The following is an 18,479-nucleotide window of genomic DNA, read 5'->3' on the forward strand; positions in this document are numbered from 1 at the left end:
TCATGGGGGCAGCGGAACTAGGCCTACCGCGGCTGCTCCCCCGCCAGGCCAGCAAACCACACTTCAGCCCGAGGGGTGACCGCAAGGTCCTGAGCCTCAACAGACTCCAGCACCTACAATCTGATTTATTGGACTTACCACACTCAGCTAAGATGGAGTTGAAGAAGGACAACCACCACACCATGGAGCCTAGAGTGATTACAACTGAAAGTGGGAGGATTGCATCCAGCATCCATGTGGAATCTGAGCCTCCTCTTGACATAGAGGTACAATGGACACAACCAATCCAATGTCCACATAGAAGAGGTGGCATTGGATGGGGAAAAGTGGACATGGTGGCTGATGGGTATGGGGAAAGGCAGGAAGAGATGAGAGGTGGAGGCATCTTTGGGACATGGAGCTGCCCTGGATGGTGCTTCAGAGACAATCACCGGACATTGTAAATCCTCACAGGGCCCACTGGATGGAATGGAGGAGAGTATGGGCCATGATGTGGACCATTGACTATGAGGTGCAGAGGTGCCCAAAGATGTACTTACCAAATCCAATGGATGTGTCATGATGATGGGAATGAGTGTTGCTGGGGGGGGGAGAGGTGGGGTGGGGGGGTGGGGTTGAATGGGACCTCACATATATATTTTTAATGTAATATTATTACAAAGTCAATAAAAAAATAAATTAAAAAAAAAAAAAGTCCCCTCTCTCTTAATATTCGACCAAGAAAAGGAAAATAAGGGAGGGGATGGGTTGTGGGGGGTGGACAAGAGGATGGACGGGGGCAGTCACAGGAGCTGTCCACCCATACAGGTTGGGATATGTTGGAGGGGACAGTGTTCAAAAGCCAAACTTCTGATCCGCTGCCCACCATTATCTCTGCAGTGCCATGTCATGCTTCCGGGGAGGCTGGCTTGAATACCCTGCAGCAGGCATCTCCCATATCCCAGGCTCTTCTGGCTTCAAGGCCCTGCTGTGCACAGTGCAAATGAACATCATGGGGTCACATTTGTGGTACCAAGCCCACATTTGCCATATTCAGTTTTTGACCATATATTCAAGCGTGACTGAGCCAGAGGGTAAGGAAGACTGAGAGTGGATGATGACTGTGAGTGAGTGAAGCCCAGAGTTCTTGGGCCCACCCCCAGGCAGGAACACCTAGGGCTGGGGCTAGTCCAGGAGCAAGAGGACCTGAAGATGAGTCATCTGGTGGACCTCTGTCATGGAAGGCTTCCTGGGTGGGTGGCATGGTTTTGTACGTTTGCATCCAAAAGTTGGGGTCATTTTCTGCTTTTGTAAAGTCACTTGGAAAGGTTGTTATGTTGGGTGATAGTACTTCCTTTCCAACTCCAGCATCAAGACCTGTGCCTGCTCCATTAGCAGCTCTAACTGCTGGCCCAGAATCCTCATTGGAGGGACAGCCATCTACAGAGCTGGAATCCCCTTTTACAGACTTGAAAATGTGAGTAGATTCTTGGACAGGAAGGAGTATTTCCCTTTTTTTTCAGAGGAATTGTAATTGTGAGGTGTGGGTACTATCTGGGATAGGCAGGTCAGACCACTGTGGACCCACATCTGAAGTTTACTATGATAGCAACATCACCCCATTGTGGTTAAACTTCCCATGATCCTGACTCTAACCCCGGATACGTGGTCCCACCCAGAGTTGGAGATGTGGTGAGCAGCATGCTCCACAAGTTGAGGAAAGGCTCAGTCAAGGATGCCCAGCAGCAGGCAAGCATTGGCCGGGGGGCATCATGCCTCCATGAGCAGCGTGTCATAGGGATGAGGCCCTCACGGCACACAGAGTAGATGAAATCCTTTTGCTTGAGCTTCAGACTGTGGAATACTTCTAGCCCTCAGTAAACAGGGGCAGCAGATCTTGCAACCATGTGGTATTTAAGGAGTGCCTACTATTGATAAAAGCAGAGCAGACACAGACCCTCGCTGACCATCTGAAACCCAATTCCTTTGAATAACAGTTCTAGAGACAGACTGATATATTTCAAAGGTATCTGAAGTAGTAGAACGTGTTTTGAAGAGTTAAGATGATCACCCTTTGTTTAGTGTCTTTGACCAGTCCCCTGCTCAGTTACAAGTCAGCCACGGTAAGCAGTACCATGAAGCATTGTGGCTTGGGCTACAGACACAGAGATGGGCAGGGGCAGGTAGAGGACCATCCACATGCACACACAATGTTATTAGTGGAGGATTCGGTGGAAGAAGGGCCAGGCCTCTGATTTGCCCACCCTCTTCCAACAGTGTCATATGTTACGTCTGGCAACCTGGCTGGACCACCATCTCAGGAAAGCCATTTATCATCACCTGGGCTGTCCCAGCCACAGGATCTTGCTAGTGTCCATGAAAATTAAGAACATGTATTCCATACTGTAATGCTGCACACATCTTATCTGTGGTGAGCTTGAGACCCTGAATTCAACAGGGCTTGAACCAGAGGGTGAGGGGAGCTGGGTTTCATTGCATGTGAGGGTGACTGGAGGACCTGGGGGGAGAACCAAGGCAGGAGGCCTCAGGGCTTCTCTGGGGCTAGGAGCTAGAATAACCTCAAAAGGGTCCTCTAGTGGTCTTCATAAAGACAAGCTATCTATTTGAGGTTGGCATTTTGGGGCCTTTGCCTCTGAAAGGCTTGGGGATAGTTTCTTCCGTTAAAAAGATACCTTGCAAGGAGGCCATGATGCTGAATTCTGCTTCTTTTCCGGCTCGTGTCAGGTCCAGCATCAGCAGCCTTGTCCACTTTACCTCCAGCACATTCATCCTCTGCCCTGGATGAAGCTGAGATAAAAGGGCCAGATATGAGGCTGGGCCCCAGGCCAGCCCTGACCCCAATGACAACACCCACAGAAAGGTCAGCTGACAAGCTCGCTCTTCCCCACGCACCACATGATGCTGCAGCTGCGCTTCTCCAGCCTGGGAATGACGAGGGAAAGGAGAGCACCTTCCCTTCCCCAGAGATTGCCTTTATGTATCTGATCCTTACTTTTTGTTTGTTTGTTTTTGGTTTTTTTTGATACATTTATTTTCTAGTGTTAAAATATGTATATTAAATTTTTGTTATAATTACTCCTTTGTAATGTGCTGAAGAGTGTCTTAGGTACTACATTGAGGTTTGTGCAAACATCTGTCCCTGTCGTTGAGAACATATTTTTATGCCAAACAGAAACCCTGCCTGCTGGAAAATCACACTCATTTCTTCCCCCCTTTGGCCCCCGGGGACCATGAGCTGCTGCTGTCTTTGCCCTTCCTCCTTGGCCCTGGCCTGAGCAGCTGCTCAGCCTTATCCTGGCCCACAGTCGGGCTCAATCAAGGAGCCATTACCCTGCTTTGACATGCAGGGTCAGGGCTGCTCAGGCAGGTCAAAAGAAATTTATCAAGTCTTTAATGAATGGAAAGAAATACTGTGTTCATCGATAGGAAGAGCTAATATTGATAAGGTGTCAATACTACCTAAAAGACCTATGGATTCAATGTGGAACCTATCAATATTTGGCAGCATTATTTCAGGAATCAGAAAACTTGTTAAATTCATATGCATAGGTTAAAAAAAAATAGGCCTAAATACAACAAATTTGAAGCAGAAGAGCAAAATGGAGATCTGAAACTTCCTAATTTAAAAACATACAATAATCCACAAACATGAGAAGAATGTTGCAGTGGCATAGAGACCATGTAGTAGAGCAATGGAAAAGATCTGAGTGTCCTGGAATAAGCTCACACACCCAGGCTTGCCTGATTTTGGACAAGGGTTCCAATTATATAAAATGGGAAAAGGAACTCCATTTAGGAAATAGTGCACAGAAAACCAAAATGTTCACATGCAAAGGATTAATGTTGGACCTCTACCTACTCCACAAACAAAAAATGACTCAAACTGTTTCAAAGACCTTAACTTTAGAGCTAAAATCTGAACACCACAGAAGGAAATATAGGGGAAATATTTCATGGCCTCGGATTTGACAGTGATTTTCTAGATTAACAAGCAACAGCATGAAAACCAAAAAGCATGATAGATGAAATGGATGTCAAGAGAATTATAAAAATGGAACAAAACTTTTGTACTTCAAAGGACATATTCAGGAATGTGAAAATATATACAGAAATTGAGAAAATAAATCTGATAAGGGTAAAATGTCCAGAATAGCTAAAGAACTCTTGCATCTGTACAACAAAAATTAAACATGGCGATTAAACATGGACAAAGGACTTGATGAGTATTTCTCCAATGAAGATTTTCAAAGACGCACATAGGAAACTGATCAACTGTATCAGGCATTAGGGAAATGCCACTCAATACCACAGTAAGGTGCCATGCCATTGTAACTACTACGCCACAGCCATTTGTTGTTGTTTTAACTGCAGGAAATAAAGAGTACTGGAGGAGATGCAGGGAAATTGGAACATTTACACTTCACTGGTAGGGTTGTTCAGCCCCATGAAAATATTCTGGCTATTCCACCAGAAAGACAAGTATAGAATTACCATATGATTGAGCACTTACACATTTAAATATCATTCCACCCCTCCAAAACTGAAAGCTGTGCTTCAAGCAGTTATATATATACCACTGATCAGACAGCATCGTTCTTAGTACCCTGAGGTTGGAGCAAAATAAGTGACCATCAAGCAGATGAAATGCCTTAATCAGTATGAAATTAATATTGTGAAATATATCAATAAGTGATGTGTTTAATGAACAAATGAGGTTTAAATGTGAAATAGAATATCATTCAGGAAGAGAAAAGATAAAGTTGTGATATATTCTACAACATGAATGAACGTATAAGTAATTTGGGAGATATAAGTCAGAAATAAGGATAAATATGCCATGATTTCACATAGGAAACAACTAGATTAAGCAAAATTAAAGAGGCAGCAAAGAGACTACAGGTTATGAATGCTGGGAGTGGGGCTGTAATGGAGAATTATTGCTTCATAGGTACAAAATGTCTTTTTTGTTGTGCTGAAAGCAATGCAAAATGGATGCTGGTGATGATAGGATAGAAGAGTAACAGCTTTCATTGGTTAGATCTAGGGTGATATACTATAGACTTGAGTTGGAAGAAAACATATTTTACATGAAATACATGTTTCTAATATTCAACAAAAAAATAGATCTCTATGATAGGTGGACTAATGCTAAGAGAAATAGAAATGTGGGTACAGAGCTAGTGCTTTACAGTTTGTAAGTGCTTTATCATTTCCTCTGCACCTATCCTGTGTAAGTGCCAGCACAGCATGAAAATAAAATACAAGACAATGTACTATTTCCTTGAGTTTATTTAAGCAGGTAATAGTCATAAATTAAGGTAGCTTCCAAACTGCATATACAAAGGTTCTTACACACACAAAAAGAGAAGAGATTACACAGAATTAATGTGAAAACTTAAAGTGAATATTAAATAGATATTGTAAAAAAAAATTATTTTTTTAGGTATCAGTGACTTTGGGTTTGGTGAGACTCCTAGTGGACAAAAGACCCCTGTACATTCCATTTATTCTTACAGGATCTTTGGTAGCATTTGTTGAATTTATCAATGTCCACTTAGGTCATATTCTCACTAGAGAGCTTGGACTGCAGTTGTCCTGGCCCAAACGTCAGCAGTCTTTAGTGTTCAGATTCACTGTAGAGCTCAGCAGGGAGGATGAGATCTCGTAGCCATCATGTCCATCTTCCCGTTCCAGGCTGTCCATCCCTTCTGATTTTCATTCATAGAGGAATCATATGCGGGGTAAGTGGCTATACTCTGCAATTAAGACAGTGACACAACAAAAAGTTTCAAAAATGTGATAGTATTCATCACCAGGAGAATGCAGACAACAGATAGAGGTGCTTTCCAGCTGGGGACCTAGACCCACAAACTACACCTCACTAAACAAGTCCAAGGTCGAAGCATTTCCAGTTCTTCAGGAACATTTATTTATTGCTTAATGTCTTAGCTGAGTGTTCTACTCTTCCAGATATTGGTGTATACGGAAACTTTTCTTTTAAATCTGGACACTCCTTTGACATGCCATTTACTCTCCTAGCATGGTTTCACTGGCTATGATGCTATCAGTACAATTTCTCTCTATATTTTATATTTTATATTTAGATTGTTCTGTTTGAACGATCCCATGGAAGCAAAGATTGATTGAGGAAATTCCATCCTATACCAGGTCTTGCAAATAGTGGGTTTTCTTCATTAGATTGCAGTTTCCAAAATGTGGTATACAGTTAGGAGAAAATAACACCAAACATAAAGTATCTGTGGAGTCTAAAGTTAGGTATTAAGCAGGAACCCAACACTATACCTCCCTAATCTGGAAAACTGAAAGACTCTATATTACTCAAGGAACTCTAGGAAAACATAACTGATAGGAGATATTTCTGAATATTTTGAGATTTTATCATTTGTCTCTTCTAGTGTGGGGATGCACAGGTCCACGGGGCACTACATGAAAAATTTCAGTGAATTCCTCAGGAAAGGCTGGCTGATGGAAGTAAGTTGGAAAAACTCTCTTCTGCCTCCTGAAATTATCATTTCTCTTTCAGTAGCCTTCACCTGATTGGATGAGATGTCTTTCATTGAAAAAGTCTATCTCCTCAAGTGTTGGTAGATGCAGTTGTCCAGAGATGCATTGAACTTACTAATGTCCAAGAAATGTCCTCAAATTAACAATGGCCAGGGCTTCCTTAAGGCAGCAACTGAGCACCATTAATTGGCCAAGGTGACACATGTCCCTGACCATTACACACCATCCTTTGTCAACAAGGCAGCCACAGACATCAGCTTAAACAATACTTATCTCTAAATGAAACACAATAACAGACTGATTCTCTTAAAAATGATACTAAATTGTCCTGTGTACAACCAAAAATTCTCTAAATCTTTCCTGACATGTGTGGAATTCATTGGGCAATTTTCCCTCTTAATCTTGATAGTCTGCAACTTGGATACTGTAACATGAAACTGACACAAGTTATGTCTTACCATAAGACCACATGTTAGGGAAGAAATAAAAGTTGTTTGCTTTGTGAACACATACATGATAAGTAAAAACAAAGAAGAAATATTCATAACCATTAAAGTCCTGGTTATTGTAACTGGTTATGGGATTCTGAGTCATACTTGTCACCACCTTTTTCCACTACCTCTTTCATATTCCCTTTAAGCTCAGCAAACTCTTGAGCTTGCCATGGCTGCTTGCCTGCCAGGAAGATCCAAGCTTTCATTCCTGAAGATTCTGAGCCATTGACCATTGATTGAGTTATTGCCATATTTCCTTGACTTTATTCATTGAGCATCATAGTACTAAGAGGAGCCCTAGAGGATGTCTGGTATCTCAGGCAAACTCTCCTTTGCCTGCACTGTGGAACTCCAACCTTATTTCCTCTTGATAGTCAGGATCAATCACCCCAGCCAGGATACCAAGTCCCTTTTTGCTTATCGCTTCAGAATCATGAGGAGCCCCAAGTGGCCTGTGGAAGTCTTAACCTCCAGTTCAATGGAATCATTGTGTGTCCTAGTTGAAGCACATGCCTGCTTTGGAACTAAGACCTCTAGACCAGCAGAGATGAAGGTTGCAGGGACAGGAAGCAGAAATCTTTCTACTAGATCACCAGGAATAATAATGAGTAGTCATACATTTTCACCCCTAAATTTCTGAATCTCTCAATACTGACTTTGTCAGAAACAGTACCATAGATTGGACCTGATTTAGAAAACATGTCATGGAGGAAAACTCATATGTCATGGCCCTTCATTAAGGGTTTGGACTGTAATGAGACCCAGGAGAAGGTCAAAGTTATTCTCAAAAGTAGAAAAGCTATCTAGAGAAGATGGCCGGACTTTGCACCACATCTGAAGGGTCTGTGACATCCCCTCTTAGAGGAGCCCAAGAAATGCACCAAACTTCATCTCTATTTGCCACCAAAACTTAAAGTACCAAGTGATCTACCGGATAATATAGCTGAGGTGGCAGAGCAGGGTGCACAGCAGCCTGGACCTGTTGGAGAGCCTCCCCATATTCCTCTCCACATACAAAACTGGAAGCATTTTGAATCATTCTGTACTTGACACACAAATGAGGAATCGATTTCCTCTAAAATAAAATAGTCCAACAAAGTGTTGTGCATGTTTTACAGTTTTAGGATACATTAGATGCAGCATTTTATCCTTGCCATTGAAGGAATATCTTGACATGACCCACAGTACTGGATGCTTTAAGGTGGAAAGACCCTGAATTTTTGTTGGACTTAATCTCCCCCACTCTGGCACACAGTAAGTTTTAGCTACTTCATGCTCACTACATGCACTCACCATAATGACATCAATGGAATGGCCCAGTGAGATGTCATGTGGAAAGGAAAGGTAATCAAGTGTATGCCCTGCAGACTATTTTATAACAAAGGGCCGAATTTTGGTATAACCCTGAATAGGACCATGAAGATATTTTGCTCACCTTGTCAGATAAAAACTGACTATTTCTTTTGGTACTTCATAAAAAATTTCAAGAAACGTGTTCAAGCCAAATCAATAGCTGCATTCAAGGGAATGTGCTGATTTGCTCAAGACACTTCTGGAACAGAAGCAGCAACTGAAGACACTCTCTACTTAGGTTCATGAGAAACCGCTCTCATTCTTCAAGGACCATCTATCTTCTGAGCAAGCCAATGAGAGGTGAAAGGGACTGTGGCAGGAATCATCATCCCTGTGTGAATCATGTCCTCTTGGCAGAATTAATCACTGCATCTTTCCAAGCTGTGGAATTAAATTTGGTTTACTCTTTTGGTAGGTACTGCCTGTTCTCAAGCCTTCCCCTCGTCTTTATGCACTGTAATAGTCCTCCTCCAAAAAGAGAGTGGCAGCAACATCCCTGGGAGGAGGAGGGGTCTGAGAGGGTGGAGAGTGGTCTCTGCGGTAATTTTAGCAAGCCAAGCCACTCATGGGTGTCAGAAGGGACCCTGAAGTGACAGGGAAAGGGGAGGGGGGTGCCCTACTATATGTATACCCAAATAAAACATGGCTAATCTAAGTAATTCCATGACAACATTAACATTGTATGGTAATGGACTCAACTCACCAGTCAAGAGATGCAGAATTGCAGGATGGATAAGGAATTATAACCCATGTATATGCTGTCTATCAGAAACCTACCTTACCCACAGATTCAAGAAAGCTGAAAGTGAATGCATGGAAAAAATGTTACAAGCAAAAAAACACCAGGAGTAGCTATACTATAATTGGACAAAATAGACTTTAAATATAAATCTCTTGTAGGTGACAAAGAGAGAAACTATGTATTAGTAAAAGGGGTAATTTTCCAAGGAGGAAAAACAATAACAAACATTTATGTACCTAATCAGGGTGCCTCAAAATACATGAGCCAAACCCTGGAAAAACTAAGTGGTGAAATAGATGCCTCTGCAATTATACTGGGGGACATTAATAGACCATTACCACATTAGACAAAACATCTTTGCAGAGACTCAATAAAGAAAGACTTTGTTTAGAGGAGCTGCACTTAATGACATATACAGAACACACCTCCAACACAGCAGTATATACAAAGATTAGAGAAGAATTAAATGAAACTGAAAATAAGAAAGCATAGAAAAGATAAACAATACCAACAGCTGGTTCTTTGAGAAGATCATGAAATTGACAATACCCTAAATAGGAAACAAGGAAAAAAAGAGAGAAGATGCAAATACACAAAATAAGAAATGAGGAAGGGGAAATCACCACTCACCCCACAAAAATAAAGAGTATCATAAGTGAATAATTTTAAAAAATATATGCCAACAAGATGTAAAATTTAGAGGAAATGAACACATTAGTAGAAACACACAAGAAGCCTACACTGAAGAAAGAAAAAATTGAAGAGCTTAACAGACCAGTCACCAGTAGTGAGATAGAATTAGTCATCAAAAACTTCCCTACTATAAAGAGCACAAGATGAGATGGCATCTCAGGTGAATTTTCCCAAACATTCTGGAAAGAACTAACTCCAATCCTACTCAGAATCTTCCAAAAAACAGAAGTGTAAGGAACATTGCCCAACTCATTCTATGACTCCCCCCTTACCCTAACACTAAAGCCAAACGAAGATACTTCAAGAAAGGAAAACCAGAGATGAATCTCCCAAATGAACCCAGATGACAAAATCCTCATCAAATTCTTGTGAATCATATTCATGAACACATCAAATGAATTATACACCATGACCAAGTGATTATCTTCCTGGTATGCAAAGATGGTTCAATGTAAGAAAATCAATCAATATCATAAAGCATATAAACAGACTGAAAGAAATAAATCACATACTATTCTCTATAGATGCAGAAAAATCATTTAACAAAATATAGAACCCTTTCATGATAAAAATGCTACCAAAGATATGGATAGATGAAAATATTCACAACATTATAAAGGCTGTTTATGAAAAGCCCACAGCAACCATCATATACAATGATATCTGAGAAGCCTTCCCCCTAAGTTTGAGAAAAAGACAAGGATGTCCACTATTAACCACTCCTATTTAACATTGCGTTAGAAGTACTTGCTCTGGGCAGCAGACTTGGCCCAGTGGTTAGGGCCTCTGTCTACCACATGGGAGGTCCGCAGTTCAAACCCTGGGCCTCCTTGACCCGTGTGGAGCTGGCCCATGTGCAGTGCTGATGCGCGCAAGGAGTGCCATGCCACGCAGGGGTGTCCCATGCCACACAGGGGTGTCCCCTGTGTAGGGGAGCCCCATGCACAAGGAGTGTACCCCGTAAGGAGAGCCGCCCAGCGCAAAAGAAAGTGCAGCCTGCCCAGGAATGGTGCCGCACACACCGCGAGCTGACACATGATGAGACAACAAAAAGAAACACAGATTCCTGTGCCACTGACAACAGAAGTGGACAAAGAAGATGCAGCAAATAGACACAGAGAGCAGACCACCAGGGTCGGGGGGGGGGAAGGGGAGGGAAATAAATAAATAAATAAATCTTTAAAAAAAAAAGGAAGTACTTACTCAAGCACTTATGCAAGAAAAAGATAAAAACTTCATACAAATTGGAAAGGAAGAAGTAAAAACTTCACTATTTGCAGATGACATGAATCTATACATACAGAGCCCTGAGAAATCTAAAATAAAACTTCTAGAACTTGTGATTGAGTTCAGTAAAGTTGTGAGTTTGAAGATTAATGTGTAAAAATCAGTAGCTTTTCTGTACATCAATAATGAACAATCTGAGGGGGAAATAGGAAAAAAATACAATAGCAAGTAAAAGAATCAAATATCTAGGAATAAATATAACTAAAGATGTACATGATTTATATGCAGAAAACTACACAACACTGTTAAAAGCAATCAAAGAAGATTTGAATAAATGGAAAAATATTCCCTGTTCATGGATAGGGAGATGAAACATAATTAAGACGTCTGTCCTACCCAAACTGACCTACAGAATTAAAGCACCAATAAACATCAACACAGGATATTTTATTAAATTGGAAAAAGCAACTATGAAATTTATTTGGAAGGGCAAGAGCCCCAAATAGCCAAACATATATTGAAAAAGAAAAATGAAATCAAAGGAACCACACTCCCTGTCTTTAAAACATCCTACAAAGCTGCAGTGGTGAAATTGCATGGTATTGGCATGGGGATGGACATATGGACAAATGGAACTGGATCAACAGATCCGACACAGATCTTCACATATATAGTTACCTGACATCCAACAAGGCCACCAAGCCCACTCATCTGGGAAAGAATGGTCTCTTCAACAAGTGCTGTTTGGAGAACTGGATATTCATATCCAAAAGAATGAGAGAAGAACACCATCTCACACCTTACACAAAAGTTAACTCAAGATGCATCAAAGATCTAAATATAAGAGCACAGACCATATAGATTTTGGAAGATAATGTAGGGAAATATTTATAGGACCTTGTAATTGGAAATGACATCATGAATCTCACACCCAAATCAAGAGCACCAAAGAAAAAATAGGTAAATGGGACATCCTCAAAATTAAGAACTTTTGCATCTCAAGAGAGTTTGTCAAGAAAATGAAAAAGCCGCCTACTCTACTGGAGAAAATATTTGGTAACCATATATCTGATAGGAACCCAATATCCAGCACTTATAAAGAAATCCTATATCTCAAATAAAAAGAGAAAGACAACCAATTAAAAAAGAGCAAGATTTGAACAGACACTTCTCCAAAGAAGAAATACAAATGGCCAAGAAGCACATGAGAAAATGCTCAACATCACTAGCTATTACAGAAATGAAAATCAAAACGGCAATGAGATACCATCTTACACCCATTAGATTGGTGGCTATTAAAAAAACAGAGGACTACAAGAGTTGGAGAGGATGCAGAGAAATGAGAATACTCATCTACTGCTGGTATGAATTTAGAATAGTGCAGCCAATGTGGAGGTCAGTTTGGTTACTTCTCAAAAAACTAATTAGAGACCTGCCATATGATACAGCAATTCCAATGCTAGGTATATACCCAGAAGAGTTGAGAGCAAGGACCTGAACAGATATATATGCAACAATGTTCATATCAGCAGTATTTAATATTGCCAAAAGTTGGAGTCAACTCAAATGCTCAACTAAGGAGTGGATAAAAATAATGTGTTATATACATACAATGCAATATTACTCAGCTGTTAGAAGGAATACAGTAGTAACACATGGGATAACATGGATGAACCCTGTGGACCTCATGTTGAGTGCAGCAAGTCAGGCATTGAAGGACAAATATTACATGACATCATTGATATAAATTAAGCAAACTGAGCAGATTAACAGAGCTCGAGTCTGCAAGACAGTTTTACACAAATTATATAGGGAGAAAAAGGTTATGATTCAACGTCCATTTGGGTGAAATCTATGACAAGGTGGAAGTGTGTAGTTGTGCAGCGAAGGGACGTGACAGGGGTATAGTGATAATATTTGGTTGTTGGTGCAGGTTAGACAGGGGGATAGGGTGGGGAGGTTGGGTTGAATGGTCCATGGAACTGGGGGGAGTGTTGTGAGGTATTAGCTGAACCCTGGGGATGGCAGGTACGTGGTTGAAATTACAATATATGGAATGCTCATTTGGCAATAAGACAGGGAAGGATTACTGGTTTAAGGTGTTTGATAGTGGGAATTTGGGCCAGGGCACAACATGATGCAGGCTTCTAGGGAGCACGTGAGTGATCGTGTTGCATCAGTGAGTAAAGACCCACATAATGAGTGTGAAAGTTTTGGAATCCCATCCTAGGGAGGCCGTCTATGTTCTTAACTGAGGGACTGATTATCTTGAGAACGTCGGCAGTACCTAACAGTGGAGGATAGACTACAGTGTCAAGCCATCAGTGAAGATGTAAGTCATGATGAATCTCGTCCTTCAAAGAGTGAAGTCTGATGATCTCAGTTGTCCCAAAGTGGAGGGGGAGGGAGGAATTTAAAAGGTGCAACAAGGGATTTTTGGGGGTTGATGGAAGTGTTCTGCATGATCTTGCATGAATGGCCATATTAAATTTTATCAGACTTTCTAAAAGTATATGGTCCAAAATGTAAATCATAATGTGAACCACTGGTGATGGTTAGTAGCTAAGTTTCACTATTTGTGCATCAATTGAAGCAAATATACCATCCACACCTAAAATGTTATTAACAGGATGAAGGGAAACAGGGGAAGGATGTTGGGTATATGGGAATATCCTGTTTCCGTACATGACTCTACTGTGACAGAGAAAATCTTTGAAGAAAAAAATGAAAAAAAAAAAAAGGAAGACTCTGGGGGAATAAATGGAAGGAAATGTCACCATACATATAGGACAACAGTCTTAGAGTGATGAAAGAAAAAAATGTGGAAAAAAAAGTTTTTTTCTTTTTCTTTAAATATTGTTACATTATTTTTTAATATCCCAATTTTTAAAAAACATTACTTTGCTTTTACGTTTTATCAATTTTTTCTGCACAGTATGTCTTATGTATAAAATTATCATTATTATTTCAGTTTCTTATTAATTGCATGTCTATTTTATTGAATTTCATTTTGAAGAGGTTTTAGATCACAGAAGGGGGGTAACAATTGTGATAAGGGAAGATCATTTGTATGAGTTGTCAGTGAGAGGGGATAAATGGGAGAAGTATACCTGGGTATACATATAAGGCATATAAATGTGTTCAAATGATCATAAGGCATTTTCACGGTGGGTGGAGATTCACACAATAACCAAAAGAATAAAAAATTCCCATCTAGGGCAGCTCTGCCTCATTCTTTAAGGGAAAAACAAGAATGCCCCAAGTACAAGGACAAAGACTTGTGAAGGAGAATGGTCTATTGAAGGACCCTTGGTATTGATGACTATGCTTATAAGCCTTTGCTCTTGAAATGGAAAGTTAGCCTAGTGAATTAGAGTGCCTAAGAGTTACCTACTGGGAGCCTCCTTGTTGCTCAAATGTGGCCTCTCTCTAAGCCTAACTCAGCAAATATAACCAATAAATTTGCCCCAGGGGGGACATGACTCCCGGGGATGAACTTCCTTGACACTAATGGATTGCTACCAAGTACCAACAAGCAATGCAACTGAGGGGAAAACACACACACACACACACAAAAGACCTTGACAAAAGGGGAAATGCTAAAGACAAATGAGGTATTATGGCTAAGAGACTTCAAAGTAATTCAGGAGGCCATCTCAGAGGTAGGGCTTCTGCACATCTCAACAGGATCTCACTGACAGCCAAAATAGATACTACTCCAAATAGCAAAGCTCCCCTGGGATATGGAGACATCCAGACACTATAGTCAGGGCAGACAGTTCAGACATTTGGTCCCTTGCCAGTGGGTCCTAATCTGGTATTTATGGTCCCCACTATGACAGTGGTGTCCCTATGCATGACTCTTCTGTCCTTCTATTTGAACCTATAATTAGTATTAGACTTGGTAGGTGTGCATCCAGGAGATTTAGCTCTTTGGGCTGTCCATGTGCTGGCTGAGCCCTGAATCTCAATGGAGTTGTAACATCTAACCTCAAGTTCAAAGGACTCACCCAGGACAACAAATAGGGAGGAGGTGATGGACAAACATACCAAGGAACAGAAAGTGCCCACAATTGCAAGCATGAAAGAGTCCCACCCATCAGATGTTTGGGTTCGAAGCCCCCTTCAATTAATGGTGGAGTGGGCATTACCATCCCTGAGTTCTCAGTTTGGGAAATGATTCATGGACTGAAATAAATTTACAGTAACTCTACTATACAATATTATGAATCTAGCAATACGAAAAGTACCATTTTTAAGGAGGTATTGACCCATAGATGTTCTGGGTTTAAGGATATGGGAAAACATGTGTGATAGGGGCATTTTTGGGATTTGGGAATCATCTGAAATGACATTACAAGGACAAATACATGCCATTATGTATGCAGCTATAACCTACAGAGTTGAATGGGTGAGAGTGTAAACCACAATGTAAAACTATAATCCGTGCTTAGTGGCAATGCTTCAAAAGGTGTTTATCAATTGCAACAAATGTATCACACTGATGAAACCTGTTGCTCATGTGGGAAAATGTGTGAGGTGTGGTGTGTGGTGTGGTGTGGGGAATCCCCTAGATATTCTCTGTAACATTTATGTAATCAAAATATCTTTTAAAAAACAAAAAATTGGAGAAAAAATTTGTCTGACCAGTAAAGGAAATTGGCAAAATTATTCTTCGCAGTGCAAAAGATGTCCCAATGCTAAAAGGGGGCCTAACATCACATTCTCTGCACATATGTGGGGGATCAGAGACAGTCTTCACTTTGGTGTAGATGGTCCACACCACTTGGACTCTCAATTGTAGTAAAGTAGGGAGGACTTTTCCTTCAATTGAGAAGCTTTTTATTATGTTTCACCCCTTGGTGGAGCTTCCTTTCCCTTCCTCCTATCTAAATTACATATTAAGTTGCAGAGCTATTCCAAACTTTGACTCCATGACACTCGAATATTTCCCCAGGAAAATCTTTTACTTGGTTCTATGAATACTTCCTTTGTTTCTCTAGGGGGAACTTGCACTGAGACCTGGGACTGGCAGAAGAGGCAACTGAGTAGGAGATTTTATGAAGTGTCTTTTAATTCTCTGGTCCTCAATGTGCAGAACCTAAGGCCCCACCCCAGACCTTCTGAATGGGGATTGCAGCTCAAGGAGCATCCATGAGGATGAAGAAGCACATCCGAGTGTGAGAATCTGCTCCTTGAGTATCCTTGCGCTGCCCCAGGAAGCTGCTGTCCTCCTTCAGATGCCACAAGCTTGGAATTTGCCTAGGGTTCCGCCTGGAAAAGAGGCTCACTCTCTCCTCCTCTTGTTGGCTACAGGTTCACCTTCCCCATTATCCACTTTCCCTTTTTAGTATACAAATACTGAAAATATGAAATAATATCATAAACAGCTAAGCACGCATCATCAACCTTAGAAATAAAATTTTACAAGTCTCACCTAAATCTTTGGAAAAGGCCTTACTCCTGATTTTCTTTATTGACAGTTCTGAGCACATTCCTGCAGGGACCAATGCATCACACAGCCATGAGTACCCTACTCTGCTACAATTCTGGGTATTGCAGGCACAGGTGGAGCTGCACCCTTCCCTGAGCAGGATGGCCTGGGAGGAATAACGTCTTGGATAAATACACACCCACTTGGATTAGTTTGAAAAAATTGAGCTGAGGTCTTACAAGGTTGTTAATACAAAGCAGCCCACAGACACAGTGACTGACAACTTGAATAAACAAAGGCTGGGGAGAGCATAATATGGTCAGGTACACACTGTGGAGACAATCCTGTGAGTTCAGGCAGAGCTTCTACAGCACCAAGGAGGCACAGAAGCCAAAATTAGCACCTGGAGCATCTGTGGCAAGAGAATTTCCTTCCTCAGAGCAGTGTCCAGAGCCAGGAAAAGAACCAACCAGCACCTAGTTCCAAGGCCTAGAGAATATTGGCATAGGCAGAGGGCAATCGAGGTGGCAGTTGATAACTGAGAGCCGAGGAGAAACTCAAAAGCCAGAATTTGGCATCAAGATATAGCTTAGGTCTCCAGAGCAAGGATGTGCTGGACCCATCAGTTAAAAGAGTGAAGCTGCAGATTCCTAGAGTTTGGAGATTCTTAAATTGTTGCAGTTGATGCTCAGAATTGATCCTGAACTAAATTGATGCAAATCAAGTGGACTCAGCAGGAGAAGAGGGAAGGCATGGAAATGAAGTGTGTGGTTCAGGTCAAAGCCAGATTACCTCATAGGAGGTTATGTGAGCTTACCTCATAGGGGGTTATGAGTCATTATAAACAATACATCAGAAATACCAAGCCAAATGATCAAACTTATTCTGTCATCTCTCACACACAATAATACACACACCATGGGCAAAATAACCTCCAAATTCCAGGAAGACCTTGATCCATTCCCAGGAAACATTTTGCACTTTCTGTGAGTGGGCATTACACTGTGAATTGGAGCTTCAAGGGGAGGAGGACATGTCCTTGACTTCACATCTGTAGTTCACTGCAGAGTGTGATATGTTAAGAGATCATTTCACTCTGGAGGCAGGCCAGGCAATGGAGGGAACAGGAGGTACACGGAAGTCACAGGACATGATATGTTTCAGGAACAAGAACTCAGTGCTTAATGTGGGCTGAATTGTGTCCCCCCCAAAAACACATTTTCAAGTCCTCACCCTTGGTCCATTAAATGTGATGTTACTGGGAAAGGCAGTCTTTGAAGATGAAATTAGCTAACATGAGGCCATATTGTAGTATGGTGGGCCCTTAGTACAATATAACTGGTGCCGTCCTAGAGAGCAAATTTGTCTCAGACACACAGACTGAAACAGGGGAGAAGTAAAGTCCAAGTGATGACCAAGGCAGGTGGGAGTGATGCAGCTACAAGGCATAAGACATCAAGGATGACCAGCAACCACCAGATGCTGGAAGGGCCAAGGAGGGATTCTCCTCAACAGGTGTTGGGGGGGGGCATGATTCTCCTGCTACCTTGAGAGTACACTTCGGGCCTGTACAACTGAGACAATAAATTTCTGTTGTAAGCTCCAATTCTGTGGTTTCTAATTAGGGCTGCCAAGGAAAATAAGACAATACTACTGGAACACAATCCATGATAGGATGCGGGCTTTACAGGTCATGAGCTTGGAGAGACCTGGGTGTTACCTTATCCTGATATGTACTATCGGGGTGTCTTTGAATATGATACTTACTCCCTTAGTTCATTCCACTGATCACTTGAGACATTCAGGAATAAAGCAATAGAAATACCCTTATGACTTAGGAAGTGCAAGAAGAAGATGTACACATAGTGGTTACTACAATTGTTTCTCACTGATTTCTGTTATTCAGATTAGGAAGCTGCATTCTCAATAGGTGCATATGCTAAGGATTTGCAGTGATTAGAACTAATACAAACAATGAATCAAACTCTACTTTCTTCTTCTTAAAAATTAG

The 18,479-nt window shown here is 41.3% G+C and overlaps 1 long non-coding RNA gene across 1 annotated transcript in view; it reads right to left on the reverse strand.

Moving 5' to 3' along the window:
- Positions 1-619: 619 nt before the first annotated feature.
- The window catches only part of LOC111765785 (uncharacterized), a 30,526-nt gene continuing 12,666 nt past the window's right edge, over positions 620-18,479 (reverse strand). The window contains exons 2-3 of the long non-coding RNA XR_009188125.1: positions 2,673-2,777; positions 620-967 (exon numbers count right to left, since the gene is read on the reverse strand). This is a non-coding gene — a long non-coding RNA (uncharacterized lncRNA). The remainder of the gene's footprint in view (positions 968-2,672; positions 2,778-18,479) is intronic.

This window comes from Dasypus novemcinctus, chromosome 11 (genome assembly GCF_030445035.2).
Source record: "Dasypus novemcinctus isolate mDasNov1 chromosome 11, mDasNov1.1.hap2, whole genome shotgun sequence".
NCBI classification, from domain to species: Eukaryota; Metazoa; Chordata; class Mammalia; order Cingulata; family Dasypodidae; genus Dasypus; species Dasypus novemcinctus.